The sequence below is a fragment of the Colobus angolensis genome, unplaced genomic scaffold (genome assembly GCF_000951035.1).
Source record: "Colobus angolensis palliatus isolate OR3802 unplaced genomic scaffold, Cang.pa_1.0 Scaffold226, whole genome shotgun sequence".
Classification (NCBI taxonomy): domain Eukaryota; kingdom Metazoa; phylum Chordata; class Mammalia; order Primates; family Cercopithecidae; genus Colobus; species Colobus angolensis.
The window spans coordinates 5,611,376-5,634,744 of record NW_012115444.1 but is presented as its reverse complement, the minus strand read 5'-3'; positions in this window follow the sequence as shown (position 1 = coordinate 5,634,744).

Genomic DNA, 23,369 nt, shown 5'->3' with positions numbered 1-23,369 from the left:
GATTGTCCGGCACTCCCCAGTGAGATGACCCCAGTACCTCAGTTGAAAATGCAGAAATCACCGGTCTTCTGTGTCGCTCGCGCCGGGAGTTGGAGACTGGAGCTGTTCCTATTCGGCCATCTTGCTCATTCATTTGAGTTGTCTTTGCTGGCAAGAGTTGGTTCATATTCTTTGTCTATTTTCAAAATGAGTCATTGTTCCTTGTGGATTTTTAAGAATTCTTTATATATTTAGGAAATTTAGCACTGTGTCTATTGCAAATATAGTCTTCCTGTCAGTTCTGTCTTTTCTATTTTGATCTTGATTGTTTTGCAGAATTTTGTGGCTTCCATGTTTTATGTATGTTATAAAGAAATATATATTCTTTGCTTTGAGATTATTAATTCTTTTTAAAAATTTTTAATTTTTAAAATAAGTTAAAAAATTTTGGGTCAGTTTAGCCGGAAGAAATTATTAAATAATTCTTTCACAGTTTCTTATATCACTTGTAATATGCTATTTTTTATATTAAAATTGTTGCACCATTTGGAATTTGTCCTGGTATAAGGTGTGATGTTTGGATTTCAACTTTATTTTTTAAAATTAATTAATTAATTATTTTGAGATAGAGTCTCACTCTGTCACCCAGGTTGCATTGCAGTTGTGCAATTTCAGCTCACTGAAAACTCTGCCTCCTGGGATCAAGCAATTCTCCTGCTTCAGCTTCCCAAGTAACTGGCATTACAGGTGCACACCACCACACCTGGCTAATTGTTTGTTTTTTTTTTCAGTAGAGACACGGTTTCACCAGGTTGGTCAGGCTGGTCTTGAACTCCTGACCTCAAGTGATCCACCTGCCTTGGCATCCAAAAGTGCTAGGATTACAGAAGTGAGCCACCACACCTGGCCCCAACTTTATTTTTAAATGGCCATCCAGGATGGGCATGGTGGCTCACGTCTGTAATCCCAGCACTCTGGGAGGCTGAGGTGGGTGAATCATCTGAGGTCAGGAGTTGGAGACCAGCCTGGCCAACATAGCAAAACCCCGTCTCTACTAAAAATACAAAAATTAGCTGGATGTGGTGGTGTGCACCTGTAATCCCAGCTACTTGGGAGGCTGAGACAGGAGATTGCCTGAACCCAGGAGGTGGAGGTTGCAGTGAGCCGAGATCGCACCACTGCCCTTCAGCCTGAGCAACAGAGTAAAACTCCATCTCAATAAATAAATAAAATAAAATAAAATAAAATATAATATAAAGCTGGGTGCAGTGGCTCACCCCTGTAATCCCAGCACTTTGGAAGGCCGAGGTGGGTGGATCACCTGAGGTCAGGAGTTTGAGACCAGCCTGACCAACATGGTGAAATCCCATCTCTACTAAAAATACAAAAATTAGGTGCGGTGGCGGGTGCCTGTAATCTCAGCTGCTTGGGAGGCTGAGGCAGGAGAATCACTTGAACCCAGGAGGCAGAGGTTGCACTGAGCCAAGATTGTGCCATTGCACTCCAGCCTGGGCAACAGAGCAAGACTCTGTCTCAATAAATAAATAAATAAAGAGCCATCCAGACACTCTAAAACCTTTAATTGAAATAATCTATCTTTTCTTCATTGATTTGAGATTCTATTCCTTAATATACATTAAATCTCTGTGATATATGAAATTTCCATATGCTCTTGTATCTATTTTTGGACTTTCTATTCTTTTCCATTGATCTCTGTCTATTCACCCATCAGCATTACACATTTTTAATCACTATAACTTTATAAAATTATTTCTTGTTTGAAAAAAATCTCATAATTATTCTTTTTCAGGGTTTTCTTGCTCACTCTTGTTTATTTTTCCATTGGAACTTTAAAATCAACTAATTCAGCTTAAATCGTTAACATTTTATCGGTACTATAGTACACTTATTGATTAGCAAGGAGGGGCCTGATAGCTTTATAGGTGTTACCTTCACAGTGTGGTGGCCCTGCCCCTTGGTTATTGTGATCCAAGAACACCAATCAAATATACCACTATTCTGCCTAATAGGCCAAGTGAGGGAGGGGGAAGACGGGCAAGCTGAAGTTTACCCGTGCCACTGCATCCTGGGAAGTAGTGCAGGAAACCTCTCTTCCATGGAAACATGAGCAACAAGTGGACAAAAAATGCTCACCATGACAGTGGACCTTGAAGAGCACCTAATGGGGATTCTTCCTCAGGATATATTTCTATGGCTCTTAAAGGAATTTGGTCTTATGATTCTGAAGATGTGGGTCATTAAAAGTGTGTGTAGAGAATTTCACCTGCTGAAAAGGACAGTGAGAGGGAGGTATAGAACAAAGAACATGGGCCCAATAGAACTGAGTTTAAATCCAGCTCTATTAGTTGTGTGATTTGGGACACTTAACTTCTCCAAGTCTCATTTTTCTCACCTTTATAAATTCATTGTGGAATTGTCAGGATTATAATTAATTTGTCAAAATTCTAGCGCAGCACATGGCATATGGTAGCTACTGAATAGTCAGGTGTACATTTTGCACCACAGACAAACTTGAATTACTTTATAGTCTCTGGAAGGCGTTGGCAAACCTCTGCTGCAGAGAGTGTCCCTCCCCATAGACGCCAGAGAGACCTTCTCCTACCCATCAGCTCCATGGAGAAGGCACCTAGGAGACTGGTCAGGTCTTTATATTTCTGGGATTCTAAGCATTTCAATGCTCTCAAGCATTTGCTCTTGTCCCTCCCATGATTCACTTAGGTTCTCGCATCTCAATGCATTTCTATGCATTCCACTTGCAGGAATTTTTTTTTCTTATGTTTGCATCATCCCAAAAGGGAGATATCCTATGTATAAACAAAGAGAAATTTGATCCTTTAAAAACTGCTGAGTGTTTTTCCTGATTATGATTTTAACATATGCTCAGTTAAGAAACAATGAAAAAAATAGAGAAAAACAAGAAAATTAATGAAAACAAGAAAATAAATGAAAACATGAAACAGAAAACATCAGTGTGTATATTTCTTTCTGGGCTTATTTCTATGTCTACACTATCCACATGAACCTTGATATTGATGTTTACATCCACACTTGTGTAGGTATTCACACCCATGTAGCTATTCACATTGATCTGTATATAGGATCATACATTATACATAATTTGATGTCTTGCATTTTTAACATTATATCATATATTTCATGTTATGCAACATTTCTGGTAAACACAATTTTTGATTACTGTATAATATTTTGTGTATTTTTCTTTTAAAAGTCAAAAATGATGCAAGCAGATTTTATCTGCACTGACACTAGATAGGTAAATAATAACCCCACAATAGATAAAGAGTGTGGTGTTATTATCTATACATTTCTGTGTAAATATTATACAAGTGACATAAAGAAACCAATTAATTTCGGAAAGCTTAGAATTAGAATAATGAATGAAAGCCCATTTAGAGTCATTGTTTCCTGTCACTTTTCTTAGGAAAAATATTTCAATATTTTTCAGTCATTACTGAGTGACTTGCACAACACTTTTTGTGAGGAGTCTAGCAAAAGCAAAAAGCAAGAGTTATATTGCTCCTTTCGTTTCCAGAACACAGTGGGTTTATCCTTTCTATGGGGGCAAAGTTGAACATTTTCCATAAAGCAAACCAACGTGGAAATCTAGAGCAATTTGAGCCAAATGGTAAATAAAAAGCAAGTAAAGTAAATCAAGAAATGCTTGTGGGAGAATGAACTAGGTCACTTCTCTCATCCCACTGTGATATGTTTTGCTGTGTCTCTGGTGGTTGACCACAAGATGTCACTATGGCATCTTTAATCCTAATAGTCATGTAGCTAGCTGGGGGTGGGGAAAGAACAAGAAGAAAGGAAATCTTACAGTTCTATGCAAAACGGAATAGTACTTTTTTTTTTTTCTGGCAGGCAGCCAGGCTAATAAAAAAAAATTTTTTTTTTTAAACTAACACTATGAATTGAAAAGGCTTTCAAGAAACATCTGCACAGTGAAACTGTTAACTCCAAAGAAGTCCAACATCGTATTTATACTGTATAAATTAAAATGGAAAATAAAAACCTGTTTGGGCCAATGTGCAAAATCTCCAAAGTAAGAGAAAAATACTTCTGAAGTCAATCCGTTTTCAAAAACGATAGCATTAAATATGGAGGATGTAAGAGCTGAAAACAACTGAAATCTGGCACAGTGGAGCTTCAAATAACCAGTTTCCAAAAATGTGTATTGTTAATTGACCACATTTCCCTTCATACTCAAATTTTAGGAGAAAGAAACAAATCATTTTAAAAAGGGCAAACTCCTCTTGTGTTACTTGGGGAAAATGATTTTCAGAGATGACCAGCACAGTCAGCAGTGCCCCTCCATGTGACACATCTGTAGGTCAATAAAAGAGAGTTGATGTTCTCAATAATGGTTCTGAGGAACTGAAAGTTCCCTGGTCATCAAAAACACCATTTCTTTATTTACACGGAAGGCAAAGAAGTACTTGTAAAAAGCAGGCACACATAAAATAAATCCTGGGATTTGAACGACCACCTATTGGATGGTCTCCCGGCTCACCACCTTTATGTGAATGTCCATAATGCATCCCTCCATCCACATGGTCTTGGTGTGACTGCCATACGATGTGGCCTATCCACTGACCTCCTGGATGGCCAGTAGCCTGGCCAAAATCTCTTCCTCAGGAATTTGCAATTGTGTCACTTGAATCACTCTCTAGATGACAGGACAAGCTCTGCAACTGCTGGTCACCCTATTTTCCATCTTGTGGACCAAGATGCAGAAAACAAAACAAAACAAAAACCCAGGTAAGAATGAGGGGGCACTGAGGAAGCCTTGATAACATCCAGGTGTCTGGTTCCAATTTGTCCTTTACACCCAGAGTCAGCCACTCTTGGATTCCAAGAGAAAGCCCTCATCGTAAATAATCATTTGTTAAACCAAATGACTCTGGTGGTTGCAATTAGTTGCAACCTAAAGAGTCTTAATTTATAAAGAGACCTTTCAAGATAAACTGCAATTTTTCCTCTTTGCACCTCAACTCTCCTCTGCTCTCCAACTCTCCTCTCCCCCTATCATTTATCCAGGCATTTAGGTTATGGGGTATTTTATTTGGTGCTTTGAGCCAGCTCTCCTGGCTTGTTGAGGGACAGTGGGGGTAATCCAGAAAATCTTCAAGGAATGCTTTGAAAGATGACTTTCAGCATCCATGATCTTTGGTTTAACTGTATCTGTAAATCAGAACTTTACAATAGCAGTTCCTGAAATGTGTTCACTAGAACATTAATTCTGAAAATGTTCAGGAAAAAAAAAAGGATTCTATAGTAAAATAAGTTTGGGAAAAATTGCAAAATATAACTCCCTTCTGGAGACTCACAATTCATGTTAATGTATTAAAGGCTCTGACAAGTCGTGTGGTTACAAAAGGAATCTAAAGTTGCTTAACCTGGGATTTTACAAGCATATGTGATAACAGATTTATTTTGGGGGGTTACTGCTTATTTACAACATTTTAGAATGTTACTTAAGATGTTTGTTTAACTCTGCTTTACAACCAAACTGAGTTTGAGGTGGGTCCACTTTGGGAACTTTGATACTAAAGACCCTGCAAAATCTCAATCTCTCACCCGACTAGCCCTTAATTAGAGAGGCAATTAGTCAGAAGATCTGGAGAATGGCCCAGACATCAATGCCGTGGGAAAGACTGCCTCGTTGCTTCTTTTGAAGCTCCTACATTTCCCAGAGTCCTGACTCAATGCCCCGATTTTATGCCTTTTGCAATATATAATATACACAAAGAGGTGGAGTTTCACATAAAGTGTTTCACACACTTGCTGCACCAGGTCAAGAAACAATATTCCTAGCTCTCAGAAGCCCCCTGTGTCTCTTTCAGTCATCCCCACCCCCACCCCAACTCCCAAAAGATAACCACTACCTTTAAGCCTTTTTTCCCCAACTAAACGGATACATCCTGGAGGACTGGAGTCAACCCTTGATCTCTTTGTGTCCCTGCAGTGTCCTGAATAGGACTTAGTCAGTGAAGGAGAGTTAACTGCTCATCTACAAGCATGAACCACAAAAGCACAGCTGCCCATGAGACTCCTTTGTAGGGTGGTAGAAGACCCTGGAGTCAGGCTGCCTGGGTTCAAACCCTGCCTTTATGACTGGCTACCTATCTGACCATGGGCAATTGCTTCATCTTTCCAGACCTCAATTCCTGATTTGCAGAAAAGAGAAAATCTACTTTATGGGAATGTTGTAGGGATCAAGTGAAATATTAACAAAAAGCTCCTTGCAAACAGCCAGTCAAATAGTAAATGCTCAACACACACTTGTTTCTCAGATTTGTCGCCCCTAAATGTTCCTTCTGCATCCCATGTTCCTACTGTAAGTCAGCCAAGAGTGAAGGGGTCAAGTTAGTCACACCTGCAACTTTTTGTAGAACAGTGAAGGCAAGTGTCCACTTGTCGGGCTGATGCCAGTGACTCTCCAAGCTATGACCCTACTTCCTGTCCAAGCTATGATCTTCTTCCTGTTCATGCTCAAGGAATGTTGGTCAAAGGACCTTTCTAGGTGATTGCTTGAAATGGGGATGGTGAATTTTTAAAAGGGGAGTGGAGAAAGATGCTTTCTGCCTTTATTAAGCCTACTATTGAAAGAAGAACTCGGCAAAATGGTAAATGGTACACTTACACACATCTCCCGCACGTTAAACAGCTGTATAGTAAGATATTGGGATTGGATTGGTTGCAGTTTTCAGTGTTTCTCAAACTTATTTTGTCTGAACAAAGAAAGCAAGAGCTTTTTAGGAGCAGCTACTTCCAAGTAGGGAGCTGAGGGCTTACATGCGTTCATCAATACATTTCTCTGTGCTATTATTAGCATAATCCAAAACAAGTTTTCAAATATTTTGAAATCAATTGGGTATGGGGGATAATTCATTTATTCAGCCATTATGTCTTGGTCACTGTGGTAGGTTAATCCCTGGACATGTAAATGTTACTTTCACGGCATTTATATTCTCATGTGGAAGATAGACAATAAATAAATAGATAGATGCACAATCGTCTGTCAGAAGATTCTGCACTCTGTATACTAAAAATAAAGCAGGTGCCTGAGGCCCGGGGAGCCTGGGAGCAGTCAGGGGAATGCTAGAAAATGAGTTGAGCAGGCTATGAAGGGCTCTGCAGTGGGTGCACTATGAAGGGAGTAAAGGCTTAGTATTGTATTCTAAGTATGTCTTTGAGAGTTTTCAGTATGCTTGAGGAGCCAGTAGGTTCGCCCTCAAGATGTCCTGGGGGCTGACTGATGTTCCTGTCCTGATTTAGCCCTTAAGTAACTCTGTGACCTTGGGAGATTTCCTTGACCTCTCTAGATTTTAACGTCCTTAGCTTGGGTTCAAGTAACTATAATTTAGAAGGTTCTTGCTCTTAAAATAAGAAACCAGCACTCGTAAACCCTTCCTGAACAGGAAGACATTAATCAGAAACACAATGGCTCCTCTGGCCAAGACGATCTTACTCAGGACCACTAGAGGGAGGCCAGTGAGGCTACCTTTGCAGAATTGAAATGTTAAGACTGAAGGCGTGTTGTTAAAAAAAGCTCTCACTCACTCTTATGGTCTGCTTCTAATTAGATACAGGGCTAGACTCTAAACCACACACATTTTCAGCCAACCCTAGAAGGCCCAGGCCCCTTTTTCAGTCTCAAAACAGTCAAGCCACAAGCGATGAGCTTTCAGACCAGAGGAGAGGAATGAAGAATCACAGATACACTGTCTTGCCGCTGACCCTGGCATCAAGGGCCTACTCAAATTGAGAAGCAGCTTCTGTTAACATTCCTTGTGAACTGCCCCAACTCCTGATGATTAAAGAGCTAAGATATGACTCAAATGTCTATCAATTCTTCCAAGAGTAATTTTATAATTTATCTTTTCCCTCTAGGTTCGGTGTTAGAAGCTGGTAAAACATCCTCTTTCCCCTACATCAAAGTGGAAAGAAAATAATTTGGAGCTCATGTAATGAAAACCTCAATTTCAGGGATCTAAAGGCCCTTTTAAGAAAAATCACAAGGAAGGAGGTAAATTCTGGAGGCACTTTTAGTACATATGGTTAATGCAATATAAGAATATAATAATAACCATTAAGAGAATTTTCTTTTTCCTCCACTTCATCCTTCTAACACCTTCTAATCCCTAAATCCAAAAACACTGAAGAAGGTGGGGTTTTTAGAAATGTATTCATTTAGTAAACTTAAAAAAAAAACCTAACTCCTTATTTTGACATAATGTCTAACATTATGTCAAAGAAAAGTTTTACAAATAATACAAAAAATTCCTGAATACCCTTCTCCCAGATTCCAAATATAAACATTTTACGTCTGGTCGCCTCTCTTCTCACTCTCTCATGTTGCTTTCTGAACCGTCTGAGAGTGAACTGCAAAAGTTACACCTTTTCTCCCATTGAGTGTATATTTCCTAAAGGCAGGAACACTGTCTTCCATAACTGCTGTACAATGATTAAAATCAAGAAATTAATATTAAAACAACATACTGTCCAGTCAACAGACTTTATTCTGATTTTTCCAATTGCCGTACATATTAAAACAACATATTGTCCAATCTATAGACTTTATTCTGATTTTTCCAATTGCCATAAATATTAAAACAACATTTGGTAATCTATAGACTTTATTCTGATTTTTTTCCAATTGCCATATGTGTGTATAAAATTTAATTTTTTAAATCTAGTAAAAGAAGTTCCTGAATAATATGCGGCACTCAGTTGTCGTGTCTCTTTAGTCTCCTGTAAACTGCTTTTGCTCTGTCTTTCTTGATACTGACACTTTTGAAAAGTACAAGCAAAATATTTGGTAGAATGTCTCTCCATTCGGGTTTGTCTAATGCTTCTTCATGATTAGATTCAGGATGTGCATTTTGTTAGGAATACCATGGAAATAATGTTGTGTCTTCTTATTGTCTGGCATCAGGAATATTGTTGATTTGCCCAATCACTGGTGATATTAACTTGGATCACTTGTTAAGGTGGTGTAAACATATGAAAACTCACTATGTATTAGGAAATATGCTAGGCTAATGGTTCTTAATCTTTTCATCTTAGAAATACTTTATACTCTTAAAAAGTATTGAGGGTCTCAAAGAGCTTGTATTGTTGTTAGTTATAGCTATCAATATTTACTGTATTATATTAGAAATTAAAACTGAGAAATTAAAAAAATTGATTAACTTGTTTGAAAGTAACAGTAATATACCTATTGCATAGAAACATGAACAATACATGCTTCATAAAAATAACTATATTTTCCAAAGCAAAAAATAATAATGAAGAGATTGCCATTGTTTTGCATTTTTGCAAGCTTCTTTAATGTCTGGCTTAGTAAAAAGTAGCTAGATTCTCATGTTTACTTCTGGATTCCATCTAGTGCAATATATTTTTTGGTTGAAATATATGAAGAAGAAAACATACATCTGCAATTGGAAAAGGAAGCAATATTTTAGTAGCCCGGGGATTGTGAATAACGTTTTTTGAAACTATTTCAAAACTCAATTAAGTAATGGTATCTTAAAGGTTAGTTACAATGTAAAATATGAAGCCTTATCAATGAACATGTTGTTAGCTGCTAACATTAAAATCCACTGGTTTATTGTGCACTTCTTTTACCTATGCATGATTTTTGTAACATCATACATTGGTCATTTGGAAAATACTGGCTCCCTGACTTGCACATATCATCTAAATGTTGCCACTTCTTTATACAATCACTGAAAATAAATCATATTTTTTAATATCACCACTGATCTCTTCAGAAAGCACTTAGGTATTGGGAAGCTGTGAACTTTACAAGGACACAAACAAATTTCCAAAATTTGAGTTTTCACTTTAAGGTTAAATTTTATTATTGGCAATAAATATTGTTAGTTGTATTCTTTGAAGTCACAGGTTTCCTTTGTTTATTTTGAGAAAATGTCCTCTAAATTCCCAAGTCTGAATAATCAATGCTTGTCTGTCAGTTGTTCTTTCAAGTAAAAATGATGTTACATGAAGAAAGTGATGAGTTCAGCTCACAACTCCATTGCACAAATGCTTTTCCTGGACACCCATTGTGCTTCAGTATTCAGCACAATTGCTGTGTACACTTTCCCCATTTATCACGCAGACTATTTAAAAAGTTGGGCAGCCAAGGGTCAAGGTTTAATACAATTAATACATTTTTACCGCTTCCTCAGTGACATTTTAAAGTAAAACTTGAATTTCTTTTTTTAAGCCCAAAGTGCATAGCACTGAAGATGACAATGGCTACTAGTAAAGTTTGGTTATCACTGCCTTGATTAAGGTGTCAGCAGTTTTACACGCTGTTGCTTTTGAAATATGTGTAAATATCAACACAGTGAAAAAGGCAAATAATGTCTTTATACCACTGTAAAAATCTTTTTGACCTAAAAGTGTCTCAGGGACACCTGGGGTCTAGGGACCAAACCTTGAGGAGACAAAGAGACACTAACATCTATATATTATACAAGTTCTGTCCTCCAGGAACTCAAAACCTAGTTCAGAGGCAGACCAGCTGACCAAAAGCCGTTTGAAGGAAGGGTCCAGATGTATATATAAGTTATTGATAATATTTCACTTCTTGTTTTGGGTTGTGAGTTCAAGGGAGTTAGTTGTACTATGAACCTGTGCTGTGTAATATGGATGTTTAGTTCATTCACTTGAAGTGTGACTAGATCTAACTGAGATATGCTCTAAAGGTAAAACATATACCAGATATTGAAGTTTTTATATGCAAAAAAGAATGTAAATAACTCATTTATAATTTTTTTAATTGATTAATGTTGAAGGGATAACCTTTTGGATATACTGGGTTACATAAAACATTTAAATTAATTTTGTCTGCTACTTTTTACATTTTAAAATGGAGCTATTAGCAATTTTAAAGTTACAAATGTGTTTTTCATTATATTTCTGGTGGGCAGTGGCTTGTGTTATATTTCTCTTGGGCAGTACTGTAAATAAATACACAGATGAAATCAAATACTGGTTATAAAACAAGGCCAAGCATAGCAATGATAATAGTGCATTCATTACAAACCAAGGATTATTTTTCAACTGATTTCATGCATCTGAGTTCAAGGGTGAAAAAGAATTTTACTTAAATAGTGTGGTAAAGCTTATTTAAATCATTTGATAAAGATAGAGATTGCTAAGGGAACACAGAGGAGGGTACCTACCCAGTCTTGGGAGGTCACAGAGGCTTCTGAAAGAAAGAGATGTGTCAGTTGCAACTGAAGGAAAATCAGAAATTCTTTTTTTTTTTTTTTTTTTTTTGAGATGGAGTCTCACTCTGTCGCCCAAGCTGGAGTGCAGTAGCACGATCTCGGCTCACTGCAAACTCCACCTCCCAGTTCAATCGATTCTTCTGCCTCAGCTTCCCAATAGCTGGGACTACAGGAGTGAATCACCATGCCCAGATAATTTTGTATTTATTGTACAGATGGGGTTTCACCATGCTGGCCAGGCTGGTCTCAAACTCCTGACCTGAAGTGATCTGCCCACCTCAGCCTCCCAAAGTGCTAGGATTTCAGATGTGAGCCACCACGCCCAGCCAGAAAATTAGAAATTCTTCAGGTGGATTAGGTGCAAGAGGGGGAGATAGGAGGAGAGTACTCCAGGGAGAAGGAACAGAATTTGCAAAGTTCTAGCCATTGCTCCATAGCCCACTTGGAGAACTCCAAAATTTATAGGGGCTTGTTGTGATACTATTACATCACCATCTGCAGCTATTTACATAAAGTTCTGTTTTCCCTGAGACACTTATATATAAAAGAGAAGATTCATTTTATTTTCCTGCATTTCTCTAAAGAATCATGAATTTAAAACTGGATATTTAAAAATCTGGGAAACATGTTGGGCTCATAGTAAGAGATACTTTGCAATTACTATTTAGTTTTACAGGCACACACAGGGTTTTGCTTATCTGCATCTTGCCAAAAATTCAACCTTTTGCTCCAGAATAGTAACAACTTGACTCCATAATGCAGAGAGCTGCACATGACTCTCAGCAAGAGGGAAAGTGAAAAAATAAAAGTCTGCAAAGGCATACAAATGATATTAAGTTAATTTTGCTGTGACCTCACATGGATGTTAGGGTTGATGCCTAACTGAGCAGGGGGATCCCAGAGGGTCAGAATTGGAGAGGACATTGATGATGAGCAATTTTCCAGCCCGTTCGCTACCCTGTCAATAATGAGAACAGTCCTGAGTAAATGTCGGAGCTAGGATTTAAACTCGTGTCTGGATCTTTCACTTGACCTCTCCTCTTCTTCTTGGATGACAAACATGTCTGAAGTCCTCAATCTTTTGAAAACTAGAGACTAGAACATCCTCAGTGTGAAAAAAGCATACCCAAACCCCAAATTAACTTCCTGAGCTCCACAATTTACTTTCAAGACCACCTCACTGGGGCAGCACCCTGCAAACACGGTCCTCATTCTCTGTGCTTGCTTAGATTTGCCTCACTTCTGCTGGGATGTTGGTGCTATGAGAGCAGGGGCTTCACCTGCCCTGTTGGTGGCTGTATCCTTAGGACTGGGAACAACCTTTGACACACAGTAGGCGCTCAAAAAATGTCGTAATTGTTTAGCATACTGCGCAGTGTAGTTCCTGACGGGTGACCTATGCCAAAATTGTTCTATTTGGCATAACTGAGAAGGATAATGTGTCTACTTAACCCAGATGCTCTCTTTTCCCCAGGAGGCTAAATGAGGACATGACTCACTAACTGGTCTTCAGCAGTTAACCCATCCCCAACACTAGTGAAACCGCTTCGTAAAGATTATGACAGTGAGAGGAATCTAGCATGGCCGACTCCATCTTGCTTCTCGCCTCAGAGGCTGGTTGTTCTCACCCATTCTTGGCCATAGGCAAAGCTGACCATGTGAAGATCTAATTTGTAGTTTAGCTTTGAAGCAGGAATGATGATTGTCTTTCCCTAAAACTAGCCCCCTCCTTGTTCAGGGATGAAAGATCACCTTTGTAAAACGAATGAAAGGCCATGATATTAGGATTATGGGAGAAGACTAAATTCTGCTAAAATGTAGGCATAATTCCCATAATCCCTGGCTGCTCAGGAGTCACTTGGTCAGAGGTCACAAGAAGTGTGACTTCCTCAATTGCTCCTACAGATAAGATCGCTATTGTAGAGCCTAAGAGCCTAAGATTGCTTTTTGGAGATGTTGTTCAGATTTTTGCATACTGGCAACCGACTGACCCCACCTGGACCTATGGCTCACGACTCAGTCAGCCCTGTGGCTCCCATCCAGCGGGGGACTCAGTGCACAAGGACCATTTTCCAGACCCCTATGATTGCATCCTCAACCAATTAGTAGTACCCTTAGCCCCTTGCCCACAAAACTATCCTTAAAAATCCCTAGCCCATGAGCCTTGGGGATACTGATTTCAGTGACAACTGTCTTCTGCCTGGCCCAAGACATGTTACGTAAACTCTTTCTTTACTTGAATACCATGGTCTCAGTGTATTGGTTTTGTCTGTGCAGCAGACAGGAAGAACCCACTGTGTGATTACACTGGAAGAGGAGGAGCTGGGACTAAAAGCTATTCTGCTTGTCTTCCAGCCCCTCCTTTCTTCTTCCTTATGATGATGGCCATGGACTCAGTGCTTCCGCAGTGCCAGGCACTTTACAAATGTTATTTATAGTCCTTACAACAATCCTACAAGATGGTGGTTATTAATATTGTCATCATCACTGTTTTACAAACAAGGGAACTAAAGCTCAAAGAGTTGATGCCATTTGCCCAAGTCCATACTGTTAGTGGTAATGGATTTATCTGGGATTTGAATGCTGCTCTGTGTCACTCACCCCAAAGTCTGGCCTTTCTCTTCCATCCACAGGTAATCTGGTCTCAGACTCTGGAATGCAGGCGGCCTGAGGAGGAGAATCAGTGTTTTGGGGATACCTGGAGTAAAATGAAAGTGAAGAGCAAGCAGTACTTTGTACCACGACACTTCCTGGGCACATACCATGGGCCAGCACCACACTAAACGTGTTATTGGGACATCTCAATTATTAGCGGGCACAATTTATAAGGAGAGAAGAATCTTAGGCTTGCAGAAGTTGTATGTTATTATACACCTTCACACTTTGCTCTTTTCACTTTATGGTATATAATAGTAACTTCTCTGTTGTGCACCACACCTAGTTCTGAGTGCTTCACGCATATTAACTCATTTACTGCTCTCACCAATACTGCGAGGTAAGTAGTGTTGTTATCTCCACTTTATAAATGATTATATTGAGACACAGAGAGGTTAAGTGACTTGTCCAAGATCACACAGCTAGTAAGAACCAGGTTCCAGACTTGGGCAGTCTGGCTCCAGAGCCTGCGTTCTTATCCTCTACTCTAAGCTGCCTTTCTGATATTATATATTACATATTACACATAAAGAAAATATAATGCAGATAACGTATTAAAAAATCAATTGTCTCTTATAGTGTGTGAATTATATACCTTCTGTATGGAATGTTAAATGCCTACCTTGTCCGTACATGGAGGGCTGTCTCACTTTTTAAACATCTGTTTAAACATCTGTATAGTACTCTGTTTTAAACATCTGTTTAAACATCTGTATAGTACTCTGTTTGAACTCTGTATAGTACTCAGTGTCATGTAATTTATCTAACCAGTCTCCTATTGATGAACATTTTGGTTGTTCCCAAACCCTTTGCTATAATAACAATGATAATAACATAGAAGATAGTTATAGTACTTATATATAATTAAAATGTAATTTATAATTAGAATAAAATAATGTCATAACATAAATGCAGTAAATATCCAGTGCATGTTTATTTCTTGCCTGTGCAGTTTATCTGTGAAATAAATATCCAGAAGTAGAATTACTGAATCATAGGCCATGTGCATTTGTAATTTTGATAGATTGTGCCAAGTTGCATTTCAAAGGACTTGTACCCTTTACCATCTCCACCAGCTATAGAGCACAGTGCCTATTTCACCACGGCCACACTCCCATAGTGCTCTGTCATAAGACTCATGCTCTTCACCACTGCACCATACCGTCTCCCAAGGACAAATTAGTGGGAAAGCTGTGTAAATCCAATGAAAACTAAGTTACGTAAGAAAAGGTCAGAAACTTGACCTTGAGTCAAATGTCTGGCCAGAAGTATGAGAAACCAGAAGCAAAACAGAAGGTACTTTATAATCACACTCAAGGGAAATTGTATCAAGACTTTTATGCCAATGACTCAGTCCTCATTCTGGGGAGCCTGGGTTTCTAAACTGTCCTCTTCCCTTGTAGAGAAAGGAAGGCAGTTGAATTCCAGGAAATACCACTGAATTCCAAACACAGACAGGAAATGTGTTATCTTCTGACAAAGGGGAAGAACTGGACGTCTGCAAGGCTAAAAGCCCTCTGAGCTTATGTGGGATAAAATTGCCTTTCTGGTTCTAATTCTGGTGACCTAGTTGAGTGCAGGTTTCTGGGAGCTCATCAAAAGGGAATAAGCAGGACCCAGCTTCTCCCATGGGCAGCAGCCTCTACAAGGGCTCAAGTGATGGTACAGGGTATACAGATGGCCAACAAGTATATGAAAAAATGTTCAGTATCACTAATCATCAGGGAAATGCAAATCAAAACCACAACGAGATATCATCTCACCCCACTCAGAATGGCTATTTATCAAAAACACAAAATAAGTGCTGCAAAGGATGTAGAGAAAAGGGAACTCACATACACTGTTGCCTGAAATGTAAATTAGTATGGCCATTATGGAAAACATTATGTATGTTCCTCAAAAGGCCAAAAATAGAACTGCCATATGATCCAGCAATCCCACTGCTGGGTATATACACAAAGGAAAGGAAATCAGTACGTTGAAGAGATATACACGCTCCTATGCTTATTGCAGCACTATTCACAATAGCCAAGCTATGAATCCAAACTCAATGTCCATTAAGGGATGAATGGATAAAGAAAATGTGGTATATTAGTGGTTACTAGAGGCGAGGAAGAGTGGGGGTGAGACAGGAAGAGGTTGGCTAACACATACAAGAGTATAGCTAGATAGGAGAAATAAGTTCTAGTGTGCTACAGCACTGTAGGGTGATTATAATTAACAACACTTTATTGTATATTTTCAAATAGCTAGAAGACAGGATTTTGAATGTTCCCAACACAAAGAAATGATAAATGTTTGAGGTGTTGGAGAAGTTAATTACCCTGATTTGATCATTACACACTGTATACATGTATTGAAACATCATTCTGTACCCCAGAAATATGTATTATTATTATGTGTCAATTTAAAAAGTTTATATACAGAAGAAGAAAAAAGAATGAATTGAGCCTCCACTACTAATAGGAGGTAAAATCAATCCAACCTGGACGGCAGTTTGCTAATACAGATGAAGATTCCAACAACGCAATTTTATTCTTGGGAATTTACCTTGAGGACATATTTTGAAATATGAAAAAAGTTGTTTATCAAAATAATTGCAACATTATTAATGAATCTAAAAATTAAGACAGAATTTAAATGTTTAATAACAGGCAAATAGCTGTATAAATTAGGATGTGTACACATCATACAACATTATGCAGCCATTAAGAATTTAAGTTGGCCAGGCATGGTGGCTTACACCTGTAATCCCATACATTTGGGAGGCCAAGGAGTGAGGATTGCTTGAGGTCAGGAGTTCTTGAACCAGCCTGGTGAGTGAGACCCCTTCTCTACAAAACAATTAAAAAATTAGCCTGGCATGGTGGTGTGCACCTATAATCCCAACCACTCAGGAGGCTGAGGTGGGAGGATCACTTAAGCCTAGGAGTGTGAGGCTTCAGTGAGCTATGATCACCGCTGCACTCCAGATGGGTGACAGAGAAGACCCTGTGTGAAAAAGAAAAGAAAACAACTTTAAGTTATAATTTAAAATAGGAACTCATGTATCTGCTTTATAATTTAAATTATGCAAAAAATATGCTTAGAAAACTCTAATGAACATTACTAAAATGTTAAATGTTAGTCTTTGGGTGGTTGGAATTGTGAGAAATTCAGTATTTTTTTCTTCTAATTTTTATAATGAGTATACATTTTTAAAAATTAAAGATATATTTATCTAAAAACATTAGTAGATTAAGGACTTTACATGTATGTACAATTTATACATGATTAATTGCATTTCAATGTATGTATGTGATTAATGTAACTATGTGTGAAAAAAATGGGTTAATTTTCTGAACCAATAGTGAATTAGTGAAAGGTTGACTTGGAGCTCGGTATATATAATCACTGAAGTCTACCAGGAGTCAATAAAATGCTTCAAGGGGTCCTGTTAGAAGTATTTTAAATAATTAAAGATTCATTTTAAGTAGCACAAGTTTCATATAAGCAATAACAGATTCAATAAAGCCCTAAGAATTTTCTCCTTTGCTAAGTATGTTAAACTCCTGCAAATTCCACTTATGTTGTTACTTGGCTTGACAAAATACACCCTCATAGAAAACTCCCAGGTCAGTTTCAGACTGGACCAGATTGATTCCAATTGGATAGTTAAAAATTAGTAAGGTTTTATTATTCATATACATGTATTTTTGTTTAAAACTTGCTTACTAAACTTGAATTTTTTCTTAGGGTAGCTACAGGGGACCCAACTCTATAATCTGTACACCTAATTTAAATTTTGCTAGTTATGTTTGTGTATTAGTTTGTTTTCTGTTGCTTATAACAGGATATCTGAAACTGGGTAATTTATAAAGGAAAGGAATTTATTTCTGACAGTTATAAAGGCTGAAAAGTCCAAGTTCAAGTGGCCACATCTGGTGAGGGTATTCTTGCTGATGAGGGCTCTCTGAAGGTGACATAGGGCATCACATGGTGAGGGGGTTAAATATGCCAGCTCATGTCTCTCTTCCTCATCTTATAAAGCCACCAGTCCCAGTCCCATGATAACCCATTAATCCATTAATTCATTAACCCATTAATCCGTTAATCCATTCATGGATTAATCCATTCATCAGGGCAGAGCCTTCATGATGCAATTATTTCTTAAAGGTGCCTCCTCTTGATACTGCCACATTGGGGATTAAGTTTCAACATGGATTTTGGAGGGGACAAACATTAAAACCATAGCAGTCTAGTATCATTTGCTAATGGCTTTGTGAGTAAATGAGATCCTACCTCTTTTTGTTTCTCTGGAAGGCCAGGGTTTGATAGACACTTGTTGAACTATTTTTAACCACCAGCCCAATGCAAGGGCTATACTTTGGGGATTTATTGGCTGGTAAATTATCAAAAAAAAAAAAAAAATTCGGGAACATGCTCCAAAACACAGCTCTTCTATAATAGGGCAGAGGTAACAGTTCAGGGATATTTATTGTACCCATGCTATTTATCAGGTGCTGTCCAGGTGCTAGGGATGCAAAGATGAATAGACATGGTTCTTGTCCATGCTGCCTTAAGCAAGTAGAATAATTTAGTTAAGTGGGCTGAATGTGACACAATAGGGCACAGTGAAGCTATGACAAGCAGGAGAGAGTTTTCCAGATTTAAAAGCTTTGTTCAAATCTTAACACTGGGTCCTCTAACTTTCGAGACATGCTAAAAAATGAATTTTTGCATTAAATTTCCTGTTTTTAAAATGCTGTTGACTAATTTAAAGTTTTAAAAAAATACCATGATTTTGGATCAAAAAATAATTTCATTAGGCTGCATTAGAACTCTGGGTTACTGGATAGCCAAGGCAAAAAGAACAAAGCTGGAGTCATCACGTTATCTAACTTCAAACTGTAACACAAGAGTATGGCAACCGAAACAACATGGTGCTGGTACAAAAAAAGACCTATAGAACAATGGAATAGAATAGAAAGTCCAGATATAATGTCGCACATCTACAACCATCTGACCTTTGACAAAGCTGACAAAAACAAGCAATGGGAAAAAGATTCCCTACTCAATAAATGGTGCTTGGATAACTGACTAGCCATATGCTGAAGACTGAAACTGGACCCTTCCCTTGCACCATATACAAAAATCAACTCGAGATGGATTAAGGGCTTAAATGTAAAACCGAAAACTATAAAAACCCGAGACGATAACCTAGGGAATGCCATTTTAGACACAGGCCTTGGCAAAGATTTCATGACAAAATGCCAAAAGCAATTGTAACAAAAACAAAAAATGACAAATAGGACCTAATTAAACTAAAGAGTTTCTGCACTAGAAAAGAAACTATCAACAGAGCAAGCAGCCTACAGAATGGGAGGAAATATTTGCCAACTATGCATCCGACGAAGGTCTAATATCCAGATTCTATAAGGAACTTGAATTTATAAGCAAAAAACAACTTCATTAAAAAGTGGGCAAAGGACATGAACAGACACTTTTCAAAAGAAGACATACATGCTGTCAACAAGCATATGAAAAAATGCTCAACATCACTAATCATTAGAGAAATGCAAATCAAAACCACAATGAGATATCATCTCACACCAGTCAGAACGGCTATTATTATAAAGTAAAAAATAACAGGTGCTGGCAAGGTTGTGGAGAAAAGGGATTATTCATACACTTCCGGTGGGATTGTAAATTATTCAGCCATTGTGGAGAGCAATGTGGCGATTTGTCAAATAACTTAAAATAGAATTACCATTCAACCCAGCAATCCCATTATTGGGTATATACCCAAAGGAATATAAATCGTTCTACCATAAAGACACATGCGCCTGTGCAGAAAACCAAATACTGCATGTTCGGACTTATAAGTGGGAGCTAAACATTGAGAACACATAGACACAAAGAAGGGAACAACAGACACTGGAGTTTACTTGAGGGTGGAGGATAGAAGAAGGAAGGGAATTAAAAAACTTCCTATCAGGTGCTATGCTGATTACCTGGTTGATAAAAAATAATCTGTACACCAAACCCCCATAACATGCTACTTACCTATATAACAAACCTACGCATGTATCTCTGAACCTAAAATAAGAGTAAAAAAATAAAGAACTGTGGGCCACATTTGTGCAACTTCTGTCTTTGGGAAACTGTCTTGTTGGATGACAAAGCACTGAAAATGTGTCCAATTGTAAATCAGTACAGTAATACTTAGCTCACAGGTTTATTAACAATATTCAGATATTGGGCATAAAGTATTTGACAAAATGATTGCTGTTAGTTATTATAAATTGGTGATGAAATTCATGTGTCAAGGATAGAAGGAATCAGATGATGGAATTATAGACTGTTCAGGGAGAAATCAGAGAAAGTTCACCAAAAGTGGTGATATCTGAGCACTGTTTTTTGTAACAGCTTTACTGAGAGATAATTAATATATCACACAATTCACTCATTAAATTGTACAATTCAATAGCTTTAGTATATTCATACAATTGTGCAAACATAACCACAAAAAATTCTCAAACACTTTTATCACCCCAAAAAGTAACCTAGTACCCATTAGCAGTCACCTCCCATTTCCCCAATCCTTCTAGCCCCAGTCAACCACAAATCTACTTTCTGTTTGGACACTTAATGCAAATGAAATCATACAATATATGGTCCTTCGTGACTGGCTTCTCTTACTTAGCATAATGTTTTCAAGAGTCATCCATGTAGCATGTATCAGTATTTCATTCCTTTAGATTGCCAAATAATATCCTATTATATGAATATACTACATCTTATTGATCTGTTTATTAGCTGATGACCAACTGGGTTGCTTGCACAGTTTGCCTCTTAGGAATAATGCTGCTGGCCGGGCGCGGTGGCTCAAGCCTGTAATCCCAGCACTTTGGGAGGCCGAGACGGGCGGATCACGAGGTCAGGAGATCAAGACCACCTGGCTAACATGGTGAAACCCAGTCTTTACTAAAAATACAAAAAACTAGCTGGGTGAGGTGGCGGGCGCCTGTGGTCTCAGCTACTCGGGAGGCTGAGGCAGGAGAATGGCAGGAACCCGGGAGGCAGAGCTTGCAGTGAGCCAAGATCATGCCATTGCACTACAGCCTAGGGAACAGAGTGAGACCCTGTCTCAAAAAAAAAAAAAAAAAAAAAAAAAAAAGAATAATGCTGCTATGAACATTCATGTACAAATTTTTATGTGGATATTTTCATTTCTCTTGGGTATGTGCCTAGGAGTGGGATTGCTGGGCTAAGCATTGTTTTGAATAATAAATAGGAGTTTTTAAGCTGAAGAGGCAGGGAAAGTCAAAGGAGGGAGAAAAGATGGGTTAGAATTGGGAAGATGTTTGTATTTTGAGCAAAACCATGGAGGTCTAAAATAAGGCATATGCAGGAAACTCATAGTGGTTCTGTATGGAGAAAGTGGTGAGAAATAAAGCTAAAGAAGAAAGCAGAGTTCAAGCCATGGAGGAGCTTCTTGGCCTATACTTTCTTTTGAAGGTACTAGGGAGCCATTGAATGCTTTCAAGAAAGGCAGGACCAGACCACTCTGGAAACCATGCAGAGGGTGGGTTTTGTTCCACAGCTGGGATTCTTCCTGGCAGGCAGCTTTGGTCAACATTTTGCTACCCACAGAGAATTTTACTCTTCAGAGCGCTCCACCTTAAATATTTGGACTGGCTGCTTATAATCAAAATAGTGTAATATGGATTTATGATATGTGATGTATTTATAACATGGGCAAGGGAGTTTTAAGCTAAACCATTTTGTTTTCTAAAAAGATATTGCAAAATTGAACAAGTTTTATTTATGTTGGTACAAAAATGTGTTTAAATGGAGTTTTTGAAAATGAGTGTTCCAATTGCTTAGATTCTTTTTTATTTTTACTTTTTGCAGTAAGAAATATTCATTTTAACCAATAAAAAGTCTACCAGAATGGTGATTGAAACGGAGAAGATGACTCATGCTTTGAACCTGAGTTTTCTGAAATTAAAATTCCTTCTGCATTGGCAGCTCTTACAACAGAATATTCTGAGGGTACTCCTTGTTTATTCTCGGTTGAAGGACAAGAACCTGTATTGAGAAGCTGTCATCCGGAATGAATAGTTTTTGTGTCCCTATGGTATAAGAACTGTTAGATACTATTAAGAATGTTGTGTATTTCCTCTCTCAAAGCTGCAAATATTGGCTATGACTCTCTTCTGAGTTTTATTTAATATGTTTTCCAGTCTTTTTCAGTTATGGGCCTTCAAAAATATTATTTCTCTATGCTGATTTCAAATTGAATTTGTCTTACTATTAAAACAGCTTGTAGTTCCTTTTTAATTTCCTAACTCACTTGGTAAACATCAGAAGTGGAGCAGTACAAAAGGATTTGGAAAAGTTGTATAAAACCTTCTATTTTCCAGCATTTAATTTATTGAATTTGCTTCCTTCCTTTTGAAATGAAATAGAAGTTGGGAAAGTTTAAAATGCTATCAACATACATTCAGTCCACAAATATTTATTGATTTGTGTGTATCAGATACCACAGGGGTATCAGTATACTATGACATGTGTCAGATAGTATGGGAGGCATGGGGGTCAAGATGATGAAGATAAAGGCCCATTTAACAGGGTTTACAACCTGCTGGAGGAGATGAGAAACATATACAAATGACTGCTGTGCGACAGTAAGGCAAGGTCTGGGAGTGGCACAATTGCAGTGTATAGGGATGTAACAGTGACAGCAGTCCTTTGGGACTACTTTCATGTGCCGCTAAATGACGGGGTTATGTTCTGAGGAATCCAGCCTCAGGCGATTTCATCATTTTGCAAACATCATAGAGCATACATATATAAACCCGGATGGCATAACCAACTAGACACCTCAGCTATATGGTAAAGCCTATTACTCCTAGGCTACAAACTTGTATAGCATCTTACTGTACTGAATACTACAGGCAATTACACAATGTAATTGTAACAATGGTCAATATTTATGTGTCTAAACATAGAAAAGGTACAGTAAAAATATACTATGAAAGATAAAAACATGGTACACCTGTATAGGGCACTTAGCGGGAATGGAACTTGCAGAACTGAAAGTTGCTCTGGGTGAGTCAGTGAGTGAGTAATGAGGAATGTGAAGGCCTAGGACATTACTGTACACTACTGTAGATCTTATAAATGCTGTACACTTAGGCTACACTAAATGTATAAAAAATTTTTGGCCAGGCACAGTGGCTGATGCCTGTAATGGGAGGCTGAGGCGGGTGGATCACCTGAGGTCAGGAGTTCGAGACCAGCCTGGCCAACATGGTGAAACCCCATAACAAAAATTAGCTGGGTGTGGTGGCGGGCACCTGTAATACTAGCGACTCGGGAGGCTGAGGAGGGAGAATCACTTGAATCCAGGGGATGGAGGTTGCAGTGAGCCAAGATCATGCCATTGCACTACAGCCT